The sequence below is a fragment of the Artibeus jamaicensis genome, unplaced genomic scaffold (assembly GCF_021234435.1).
Source record: "Artibeus jamaicensis isolate MK-2021 breed Jamaican fruit bat unplaced genomic scaffold, CSHL_Jam_final contig_387, whole genome shotgun sequence".
NCBI classification, from domain to species: Eukaryota; Metazoa; Chordata; class Mammalia; order Chiroptera; family Phyllostomidae; genus Artibeus; species Artibeus jamaicensis.
In genome coordinates, this window is record NW_026521812.1 from 40,845,231 (window position 1) to 40,857,537 (window position 12,307).

The 12,307-nt window shown below is 39.0% G+C and overlaps 1 pseudogene; it reads left to right on the forward strand.

Moving 5' to 3' along the window:
- The first annotated feature begins 234 nt into the window (after positions 1 to 234).
- Positions 235 to 689, forward strand: LOC119048215 (60S ribosomal protein L32-like; annotated as a pseudogene).
- Positions 690 to 12,307: the final 11,618 nt, after the last annotated feature.

Consider the following 12,307-nt stretch of genomic DNA (forward strand, 5'->3'; position numbering starts at 1 on the left):
ATTATCAATAGCCTCCAAGTGTCTTACTTACATTTCCAGCAATTTTTGCCTCGCCCCTGCCTTTTAGAATATGTGTACAGGTTGTAAGAGAGAATATTATTATTTATGACAAAAAAATTGATGACCCAAGAGCTCCACTTTTGAAAAGCCAAAATTAAAGTTGTTAAAGTTAAAAATTATTGTCTCTATCTTGGCCTTCAAAAGAACATTTAAAAAAATAAACACGCCAGTCTTTTCCTCAGTGCTACCTACAGAGGTGGCAGCTATCTCTTACTCCACACCATGACTGCCCTCAAACCTCTCTTGAAACCCAAGATTGTTAAAAAAAGAAGACCAAGAACTTCATCTGGCACTAGTCAGACCAGTATGTCAAAATTAAGTGGAACTGGCAGAAATCCAGAGGTATTGACAAGAGGGTGCACAGAAGATTCAAGGGCCAGATCTTGATGCCCAACATTGGTTATGGGAGCAACTAGAAAAAAAAGCACATGCTGCCCAGTGGCTTTCGAAAGTTTTTGGTCCACAACATCAAGGAGCTTGAAGTGCTGCTGATGTGCAACAAATCTTACTGTGCTGAAATTGCTCATGTCCCCTCAAAGAATGGCAATGTCATTGTGGAAAGAGCAGCCCAGCTGGCTGTCAGAGTCACCAGACCCAATGCCAGGCTGTGCAGTGAAGAAAGTAAATAGACAGATTGTGTACACATTGTATTCATGTTAATAAAACCTCAAAATCCTGTCAAAATAAAATAAAATAAACACCAACTCCTAACCTTTCTCTCCTTCTGGACTTCCACAATATCAGCCTACCTTGGAGACAACAATCCTACAATGTTTCAGCTACCTAGACTATGGGAAAGTTGAGATACATGCATGGTTCAGGGTCCAGGCTATAAAAAGAAGCAAAGTAAGTTATTTCAAATACAGGAAGTTTAATACAGACCATTAGTTAGTGTCAAAGGTGTTGAAAGTTAATAGAACAAAAATTAAACTTTGAGATAACTTTAAGAGGCAGCCACCACCCCTAGGTCTTGGAGAACAAAAAAAGGAGAGATAGGTCTTACCAGGTCCTAGGAGCTCAGAAGAGGTCTGATCAGTGAAGGGATGTTGCCAGCTGGTGCATGACCTCAAGGGTGGGCCCTGCATGGCTGGAACTAGTACCTCAGGGGGAACACTGCAACCCAATGCTTGAACTCCTGAGGAAGGTTCTGCAGTGGCTGGCTCTCAGACCTCTGAGGAAGGCACTGCTACTCTGATCTTGGATTCCTGATCTGATCTTGGATTGCTCATGGAACAACTGGTGCTCAGAGATCTAAGAGGCACTGTCCAGCTAATCTTTGGACTTTTGAGGGGCTGTGCATGCCTCCCCGTGGCACCAAGATCCCTGAAATGAGGCTTCATGGGGGCCATTTTCCAGTACTCTGAGCCGCACATCTGCTGCTTAGACCCGTGAGGGGATGGATACCTTGCAGCTGCTACTTGGCATACCAAAAAGAATGCAGTAGTTGTCCACTGCTCCTGGAACTCCTGCTGCTGGAAGAATGTTTACAGGACTTGGGACCAGGATAAGTGTTCCTTCTCCCTTTCTCATGCTTTCCTGTCTCCTGTCAGTTCCTACCACTGCAGCTGCAAGGGATTCTTCTTGAAAATGTAGTTCACAGACTCTAAGCCTGGCATCACAGAGCCAAGTATAGAAGGGTGAGCGTGAGTCAAGAAATACGAGGTTAGTAGCTAGCTTACACGGTACAAAAAGAAACTATATCACTGGAGGGAAGAACAATGAAGATACTTCAAAGTGTTGTAAAGGAGATACTTTTCAAGCAAATAGAGGTGCCACAGAACCAGAGCTACCTAGACCCAGGTATTAGTTCTCCCATATTTCTTCAATCAAAGAAGAATATAATTTTAATTTTTATTAACAAAAGGTTGGAACTTAATGCCTTAAGCTATTGGATTGCTCTGACTATGTTAGACACTAAGGAGGCACCTTAATAAAATGAAACCTTGAAACAGGTAAGTTTTGCTAAAGAAACAAGGGGAGCAAAATTTTAACCTCTGCCCACTTGAGCAAGGCCTGCAATGGTAAACCTCAGGAGCTTTGATCTGCACCATCACTTGGTGGTCAAAGCTAAGTCAGAAGAGGCAGAGTGGGGCCAAGCTAACCATCATTACAATTTGTATCTTACAGTTCTTTGGCCCTGACCAACTGGACATAGCCTGTTTACTTCCAGTCACAGACTGAGTTAAACTGTGGCTATGCTTGGGCCCCCACCTGATTTCTAGCTTCTGATCTGGGCTCTCACTGTACCTTCTTTTGTCCTTATTATGATTAATTTTATGTCTCAACTTGGCTAGGCAATGGTACCCAGTTGTTTGGTCAAACAGTAGTCTGTATATTGCTGTATAAGCATGTCTTAGATGCATTTAACATTTCCAATCAGTAGACTTTGATTAAAACAGATGATCCTCCCATTATGTGAGTGGGTCTCATCTGATAGCTGAGGCTCTAAGAACTAAGACTGAGGTTTCTTAAAGAAGAAATTCTGCCTCAAGACTGCAACATAAAAAAACCTGCTTGAGTTTCAAGCTTGCTGTCCTGTGGAATTTAAATCCAAGACTGAAACATAAACTCTTCCCTGAGTCTCCAGACAGCCAGCATGCCCCACAAATTTCATACTTAACAGCCCCACAATTGCGTGAGCCAGTTCCTTTACATAAATCTCTCTCTGTATGTATACATGTGTGTGTCTATCCTCTTGGTTCTGTTTCTCTAAAAGACTCAAGCCACAGACTCCTCACTCCCTCCTGTCATCCCCCAATATTAATTCTAGTCATCTTTGGTTACCACTATTCGTGGCTTCCATGTCTAGTTGTCCACAGAGTTTCTGAACTACCCCTTGCTGGGTTAAGTATGTTTTGACTTGTTCTATATACTTCCCACTTTCAAAGTTTCCAGCAGCCTTGACCAGCCTCCCGTCCTCCTGCGTGACTAAAAATGGAAAGTCATTTATCATCTTCTGACTCCTAATCACCAAAATATGGCCTTCCTAGGGCCTTCGCATTCCTGCTGAAATTATTTATTTAGTTGCTGGCAACCTTCACATTGAGCAGCTGAGGCACTAGAGGCCTGATGATAGGAGGGGATGGGGTCTACACAGTAACCAGGCAGAGTGAGAATCATGGCCATGGGCTGCACCTGCTGTGCCACTGACTATAGGGGTATCTGTCATGAAGGGAAGGACTGTAGGTTTATATACTATTTTAATATAACTCAAAAAATGAAAGTACTGTTCAAATGATGAAATATCCAGCTACTAAATTGTTTTTTTACTTTCCCTGAGAAAAGGAAAACAAGCCTTGGGTGTTTTCAGACTGATTACAAAGGTTTTGCTCTGAATTTTATTGAAGCAGATGCATTTAGCTGCTCTTTATGTGGCTAAAAGCCATGCTCACCCAAATCACTCATATTTTTCTGTCACTCTAATTGCTTCACAATTCACTTTTAGAAACTCTTAACAGCTTTCCTCTCCATTATGAAACAACACAGAGAGAGCTGAGAGACTGGTGTTCAAGCATGCAGACTTCCCTACGAGCATCTCAGTGCTCAGACTGAGGAAGCTAAATATTTACTGAACTTCATCTCTCCAAGGTCAACAGAGACCTTTTGCTAACCAAATTGAATGACCTTTTATCTGTCCTTAGTCTATTTGACCTCCTCCACTCATTTCAAAAACATTTACTGAGGGTTTACTGGGTATCTGGCTCTATCTAGGTGCTAGGGACAAAGAAATCAACAAGACACGGTTTCTGCTCCCAAATGAAGTGAAAGAAGAAGAGAGATTAAAATATGCATGGTGGTCCCCAAAATTATGTGAATTAAAGATATGTGTGAAGCAGCACAGAAAAAGGCCATCTTACTCAGACTGGGCTCTCGAAGGGTGGCTTCTGGAGGAGGTAGCAGGAAGCAATTCATAACACCTAAGTAGGAATCAACTCATTGAATGAGGGGAAGAAAAGTGACCCAGAAGAACTTACTTATGTAAAAGCAGCAAAGCATGAGAGAGCAGGAAGCATTCCAAGAACTTCTAGAAGACTGACTGGAGGAAAATGAGTATATGGGGAGTATAGCCAGACAGGAGGCAGGACACAATGGGGTGCGGGGGAGGCCCCAAAAGACGTTAAAGGAGCACTCTAAGAGTAACAAGGAAATAGACTGTTGTGGAAAAAGGGGGGGAAGCAGAAAGATTCTTTAGAACGTTATTAGAATAGCCCACGGGAGACATGATGAGACCCTGAACTATGGAACTGGCTGAATCATCCTGCCATTAAATAGGATGCCACACGCAAGAATGCATCCAGCTGGTGAGAGGATTCAGTGTGACACTTCGAGGAGCAAAGTCTTTGCAGAGCAAACAGATACAAGGTTCTGGCTAGACTATAGATATGGGAAATGAGTGTATGCATAGAAATGAGAAGAATTAGCATATTTAAAATCACCATAGAGAGACTCAGAAGAACAATGACCTGGAGATGGAACTTTTAAAAGGAATGGCATTTCTTAGAAGCACAAAAGTGATGAGCCTGAAGAACAAGGGAGCAGTTAAGAAGAGAAAATCCAAAGAATAGCAGTATCAAAGCATTTAAAACCATCGACTACCGCCCTGACCACTTTGGCTGAATTGATTGGCTGTCATCCACAAAGCAAAAGGTCACTGGGTTCAATTCCCAGTGAGGGCATGTTCCCTGGTTACTGGTTCAGTTCCCAAATAGGGCACATATGAGAGGCTACTGATAAATGTTTCTCTCTCATATTATATTTCTCTTTCTTTCTCCCTCTCTTCCCCTCTCTCTAACTATAAATACAGTCTTCTTAAAAAATAAAAAAATAAAACCATTGACTACCTAGGAGAGAATCCGTATAAAAGCTGATAGGCTATGGGTAATGAAGGTAATGGTTTCAAATTATGTGCTTTGTTCTTTTGCCCTCCTGAGTAAACCATATTTCACCTGAGGCATCTATCTGCCTATGGACAATGAAATTTGTTACCTAATAAATGTGAAGGAAGGACAAAGAGAAAGTTAGTTTTTATACCTTACATATGATTGGATATGCAGCAAGCAGTAAACCTTGTTCAGCAGGTTGTTATCTTGAGAAAGAATAGGCTGAAGGACTTAGAATATAGGGCTTACTAACATGGAGGGCTACTCCATACTCATACCGACAACCAGGACAGGAAAGAGAAGATATAATAAAGAAGAAATAAAAGAGCTATCTGACTGTTTCTGGCTGGGGGAGGTGAGGGAGAAAGAGATTGGAAGGTGTCAATCTTGCATCTCCCATTTCCATTTCCTAGACTTCAGGGAGATGTTTGTTATATAAGTGAGGATAAGCTCAATGATAAAGATATAGGCTATTAGCCACCCACTCATTTTCTTATGGGTGAAACTTTGTGAAAAGAGCACCTTTCAAGTCGTTCCCTTCCCCCAAAGACAACCTGGGTCACAGCCACAGTTCCTTGATGGTGCAATGTATACAGAAAAAGAAAGGTTCAGAGGTAGAGCTTTCTCAAACCTCTTGGTTTCTGCATTTGTGCAGCTGAAGAATAATATGCCTGCCAAGGGGCTTGGGGGCAGACAGCACGGTGACCTTACAGAATAGACTTGGTAAACACTGGGGCAGCAGGATGGACAAAGGCCAAGGCAGTCACTTAGGAGCAAAGTGAGGCCGGGTCAGCTGGGAGCACTGCTGGACCCTTGAAAAGAAAACAAAGTGACATTGGCTGTAGACTGCCTCTAACCGGGCCAGCAGCACTCATCAGCCAAGAGACATTGCCCTGAGAGCAGCAGATAACTACAAGCATATATCCCAGGGCAAGGAGGAGCCATGGAAACCCTTCCCCAACACACCTGGATGCCTCCTTTGGGGAAGAAGCAGGAGTTGGAGAAGGCCACCCGAAAGACTGGATAAATATTTGTCCCAAGAGGAAACAAACAAACAAAAAAGCCCTCCTAATATCATACTGACCTTTGTTTATCCCAGATGACACATTCAGTCAATCTCTTCTCCTACTACACCATAGATAAAAGCGCAGGAAAAAAGATGAAATTCACTGTAGATCAAATAAAGAATTTGTATTTTTCATCACATTAAAGTGTAAGGTCAATTTGCAACCTTGCTGTATAGGTAAAAATGGGAAATAACATTTGCCAAAGTCTATTCCATAGAACACTGATTTTTCATAATGTTGACAGATATTATGCAGGCAAAAAAATAATAATAAAATTTAAAATCTATGGTCACTTTACACTGGGCTAAAAATAAGCAAAAATGTTTAGTGCAAAACCTTCTAAGAGTATTTACTTTGCTTACAAAAATTCTGAATTTCCAAGAGAGAGCAAGATACTATGCCTCATTTCCCATATATTTGTCCACAAAATTTGTTTCATAGAACACACCTCTGAAGACTTCTGGAAACACTTAATTTAAACACTGGCATTTAAAAATGGAGACGCCTTCAAATCTTTAGAACAAGTGGGATCAGGAGCCCTAGAGTCCACTGTTTTTTCCCTCCACTATGGTTTATTTGTCAGTTGGACACTTGAGCTATTGCTAAACGGGGAAGTACAGGACTAGCACTGAGCAAAATGTTAAAGCTTTACAGACTAACACTTTCTGGGCACAGAATTTCAGTTTCCTCCACTTCGGGCACATTTCTTCCCACTCCTTCCCTCCTACCAGAGTTTTTGTTTGTTTATTTTAAAGTACCTCGATCATTTGTGGACTGTGATAGTGGACACAAGTTGCCTCGTCTTTTTCACAAGAATCAGAGGCAGTGTGGTGTGGTGGGTAAGAGTCTGAAGACAGACTGCCTGGGTTTGTTTGAATCCTGCTTTGACACTTCGTAGCTGCATGATGATCTTGGAAATGTTACTTAGCTTCCCAAAACCCAGTGTCCTCATGTGCAAAGTAGACTAAATATTTCGTCCATGGACCATAGTTTGCCAACACTTGTTCTAGAGCATGTCTATGTGAGAAATAATGAGTAGGTTCTAAACTAAAAACAAAAATCCAGGCTGCTTTTATACACAAAAAAGAATGGTCATAGCAATTCAGACTCTGTCTAATGTTCTCTTTACTAATTTGCTAATTCTTAAACAATTAACTTTTTCTAAATATTTTGATGCTCACTACAAACACATAAAAAATATTACTTTATTAAATAAGATTACCCCAGACATTTAGATATTGATTTAAAGTAACTTATTGTACTGTAATATGTCAGCCCCTAACAATTCTTTAAACACCTTAAAATTATATACTGATGCAATGCTTCTAGAATTGACTAATACAGATATTGGAAAACTATTAGAAAATCACTTACTATTGGTTTAAATATGTTTATTATGTCTCTTTTATTTTAATATATGTTTTCTTTTTTCTTATCCAACTACGATGTTACTCATGTACCCTGAGTGACAAGAGTACCTTCCTGACCAGGTAAAGCTGAAAATAGGGTTTCAAATTCTGTAACTGGACCTAAAACCACACATCATGTGTCACATTCCTACCTTGTTCTACCCAAGAGCATCATCCACTTGGAAGTGTCCCTTTTCATAGGCAGACTTCCATTACATAAAAAAACTGTCTAAATTATTAGCTCTAATTTTCTTTTTGTGACCTAAACTTTCCACCCAAAATACTGCTTATTCTGAATATCCTATATCTGTAGAATAGCTTACATAGACCTACTTTGCAACTGTTTTTTCTCCATATACTTTCTTCCTTTAACAATCCAGTCCTCTGTTTTGTAACTACTGGTTGGAAAAGTAGAACTGTAAAGTCCAGTAGGGCCTGGTCACAAATTTTCCTTAGAATTCTCAGCTCCTTTGGGCTTTGAATAAATATATATAGATTTGTAGAGAAAAGGAGGCAAAGTATTAATGTGGAGTCATATTATCTGATGTGCCTACTTTCAAGATTAAATAAGAAAGAAAATACCAAGTAAAGACATAAAATTTAAAAATCTCTAGCTCATTTAATAAAATGAGACTTAGAGAATTTCATAATTTAAGTTCCTCATTTGGAAATTCATTCACACTCACACATGAAGAATAAGACCAACACAATTAATAACTTCTGTTAGATTTCTTTAAAGTTGTTTAGATGGTATTTTAAGAGTCTCATAGTGTGTGAGTGTGTGTGTCATAGATCCTCAGTGAAAAACCTTTGAAAGCAAGAACCACATCTGCTACTTTTTATACCCTAAAAAGTTCTAAAATTCTGTGCTCACCAAGGGTGTTAAATAAATGTTACTGAATAATTGGCCCTAAGGATCTCTGGAAGTTTTGAATAGTTGACTTTAACAGCTTCATTAACTTTCTGTATCCACAGAGAGTTGACATCAGCTTAAAATAATACATAAATCCTTCTGTTCTACAAGACCAATAAAAGTATTGAAATTACAGTGATGGGGTCTTAAATGTGAGTCATAGAGAAAATTATTTCTGCCCTAGGTGAGTATATCTGAATGTTTCTTCTTTCTTTTCAATCGAATAAAATATTTGTTAATAGGCCAATGGCATGAATTGAAATTTCCTGGGCCCCAAACAAATTTTGCTTAAAGTGACCCAATCCTATTTTCTTGAAATTCTAGAGAACTTTGAACCTGAACAAGGTTCTCTTGGACCTGAGCAAGCATATATGCCTTGTTATCAAGCTTTATAATAACTAAACTTCTGAGTAATAACCAGAATATAGCATTTTAACCACAAAGACACAGATGTACAAGTGTATGTATATGTTTTAGGTGAAATTTTTGCTTGGTGACTCTTAAAGAACTACACAAATTTTCAGCCGAATTGAAACAGTGACTTTCCCCTATTATTGCAGAAAATAGTAAGCTTCTTCACCTGTCATCAGAAAGACATCTCACTTACCTTTCATCAAAATATCACAACCAATGAATAACATGAGTTTTAGTTCTTCAACAAGGAAAGAGTTCTCCCACATAAAAGTTTTATATAATATTAAATTTATTTTTTGATGTGCCACATTGGGAAAGGGCTCCCTGCCAAAAGCATTCAGCTTAAAAGTCACAACGTTACCTCACTATTTTTTAAGTTCTACCCAGAGGCAAATAACAACAGGAAAAAGAAATGAAACATAATATATCACAGCACAAATTACAACCCCACACAGGAAGCCACCTGTGGAAGCATCGTTATATGGACTCTTCACCATTTGTAACATGCCCCATTCTGAGTGCGTTCTACACACCAGGTCATAAACTCCTCCAAGCCAGAGCTTTATCCATATTTTATAATTTTGTGTCCTTACATTACCCTCTTCTCTGGTAATTGTTACAGAGACTCATACACTGTAGGCAGTGCTTAATAAATAGCCTTTGAAATGTCATTACATGGAATCACAATAAGCCACCAGCACAGGTATTAGTTTTGATACAGGAAGAGAAAGGGAAGAAGGTTATGCCAACATTCCCCAAACTGTGTTCTCACATATTCTGCAGAAAAGTAAAAAGAATTTGGTAGTTTACAAGATTCAGTAAAATCCATATACTATATCATCTTCTTAGAAATTCACATCCCAATGTCCATAAACTACAAAAAGTCTGGTTGAAAACACTGTTCAACATAATTTTATACAGCATTTCCCAAGTGTGGTTAATTTTATGTGTCAATTTCATTGGGTGAAGGATGTCTACAAAGCTGGTAAAAAAAATTTCTTGGTGTGTCTATAAGGTCAGTTCCAAAAGAGATTAACATTTGAATTGGTGAACTTATTGGTGAAAATAAGTAAAGCAGATTGCCCTCCCCAATGTGGGCGGACCTCATCAAATTCCTTGATGCCAAACAGAACAAAAAGATGAAGGAAGGTCAATTTGCTCTCTGTTTGAGCTGGGACAGGCATTTCCACCTGTCCTCGGACATCAGCCCTCCCAGTTCTCAGGCCTTCAGACTCAGACTGGGGGTTACACTGTCAGCTTCCCCTGCCCTCATCCCAGTTCTCAGGCTTCTGGATGTCACTAAATCACACCATCATTTTCCCAGTCCTCCAGCAGAAGGCAGATTGTGGGAATTCTCAGGCTCCATAATCAAATGAGCCAATTTTCATAATAAGTGTCAGTTTTATATGCGTATGTGCGCACATGTGAGTATAATTCCATTGGTTCTATTTCTCTGAAAAACCCTAACGCAGTAAGCATATTTGATAATAGAGACCTTTTCTGAAGATATGTACTAACATTTAGAAGAACATTAGTGTCCTGTGAAGCAAAATCTCAGAAATCTTCAGTTGTCCTGTTCAAAACAATAACCAAACTTGAGAAGGAAAGCCACAAGTTCCTGGACCCAAGCAGACCATGAATTCTCCCATTACTGGATTCACGTGACCCTGTGCAAATCACTTACCCAATATAAGCTATAGTTTCCCCAAATGCCAACTAGGCAATAAGGCATCCTTCCTAGATTGCTGTTATTGTTAAACAAGATAATGTACTACACTGCTTGTCATAATATTTTTTTGTTCTTCCTCATAGGGAGGACTACCTGTTCCCCTTTGGAGGATAGAAGAAAGAAGGAAGTAGCAATCCCATTAGGTGAGTAGTAATTGATGGATGTGAGAAAACCAGGATCAATTAGGGTCAGTTCTCATCTTCTAAAGTCAAGAAAAAAATAAATACATTAAAGAATAAGTCAGACATGTTAAAAGAAGTATAATAGTAAAAACAAAAGGGTAACGGCTGGGGAAAACAGTTTCCTACCATGAACACGGAACAGTGAACTTCAGATTATGCCTGATAGTTTTCAAACAGACAGAAGAGTATTTGTCTCTGACTTAAATTCTCTGAACATCCTGCACACTTCAGAGAAGGACAGGCTAAACATCAGGCTTTTCTGTGCAAACAGTAGAGATTTAGGCCTAATTCATCAACTGTGGAAATCTGGCCTAACCCAGATATTCAGTTTCTTTTCTGATAATATGGATGTGTGATAGTAATCTCTCAATCCCTGACAAATAACAGCCATCCTGAGAGAGAAAAAACTCAAAAACACTAACAATGGAATGATAAATTAGAGAAATTTACTTGCCAAACCTTTAACTCCTGCCATAGACTTGCCAGCATATTACATAGGGGTTTAATTTAGTAGTTTCCCAACATATGGGCAACAATATGGTCTCAGCAGTTCACTGCTACTGGCATGGCAGAGGAGGAGGGAGGACTATGATACATTGACAGGCAAGTGGCTGTTCTCACAGCTCATCCAAGGCTCTTGCAAGAGGACACTAGATATTTTTAAATCACAGTGTCATTGCAGCTAAAGAAATTGAACATTTTCCATTTTCTGGTAAATAGGCATTAGTTTGTTTCAGAGTCTGGTGATAGAAGTCATAACCCAATGCTCTAATTCTTTTATCCGATTTCTTATGGAGAAGGATGTGTGCTGCTTATGATATACACAGTGGAATATTAGAAGGCCAAAACATTAACATTATTCTCTTTTCACCTGGAGAAGGCACACATCCAAACAATTTGCTTTCGTTTTCAGAATCTTTGTTCTGCACAGTATATGAGGGGGGACCTAAGAATTCTGTATAAAGGTAGAAAAACAGACCCTAAACATGTACACGTGAGAAGGTTGGAGCATCAGATTCTTTCTCCATCCACACTGCAAATTGCTCAGGTGAATCTGTCTTGATTACCATCCAGAACACTGTCACCACCATGACTTACCTGCACAATTCTCAGTATCCAACAGTAATTCATAACTATTGACCAATGTATTGATATTTTTCCATTATGCAGACTCTGTTTGTATGGTCACTAGAAAAAAAAGTACAATAAAATCAAGCAGGACAAAAGCATGATACTTTTTCTTTGTGCTCATTGTCTTAACTACACACACTAGTGCCTCTTCACAATAAATTATGTAGAAAATACAAAAATAAATTTCAAATACTGAGTGTTCCAATTCTGACTGAGACCAAAAGACTTTAAAAATGTGCGGGCATATTGAAAGAAATATATTGCTAACAAAATCAATGGGGAAAATGTAGAAGGTGAGATATTTATAGACTAACTCATAAAAGAATAAAAAATAAATTAGTCTACCAAATTTCCAAAGAAATATCTGAAAAAGGTATAACATTTATCATATACTTTATTTTGAGAAAGACAAATATCATATGGTATCACTTATATGTGAAATCTAAAACAACTAAACAAACAAATAAAACATATATCATCCTGATGTTTGCAAGCATTTTAAATTACTGAACCTGAACTTCC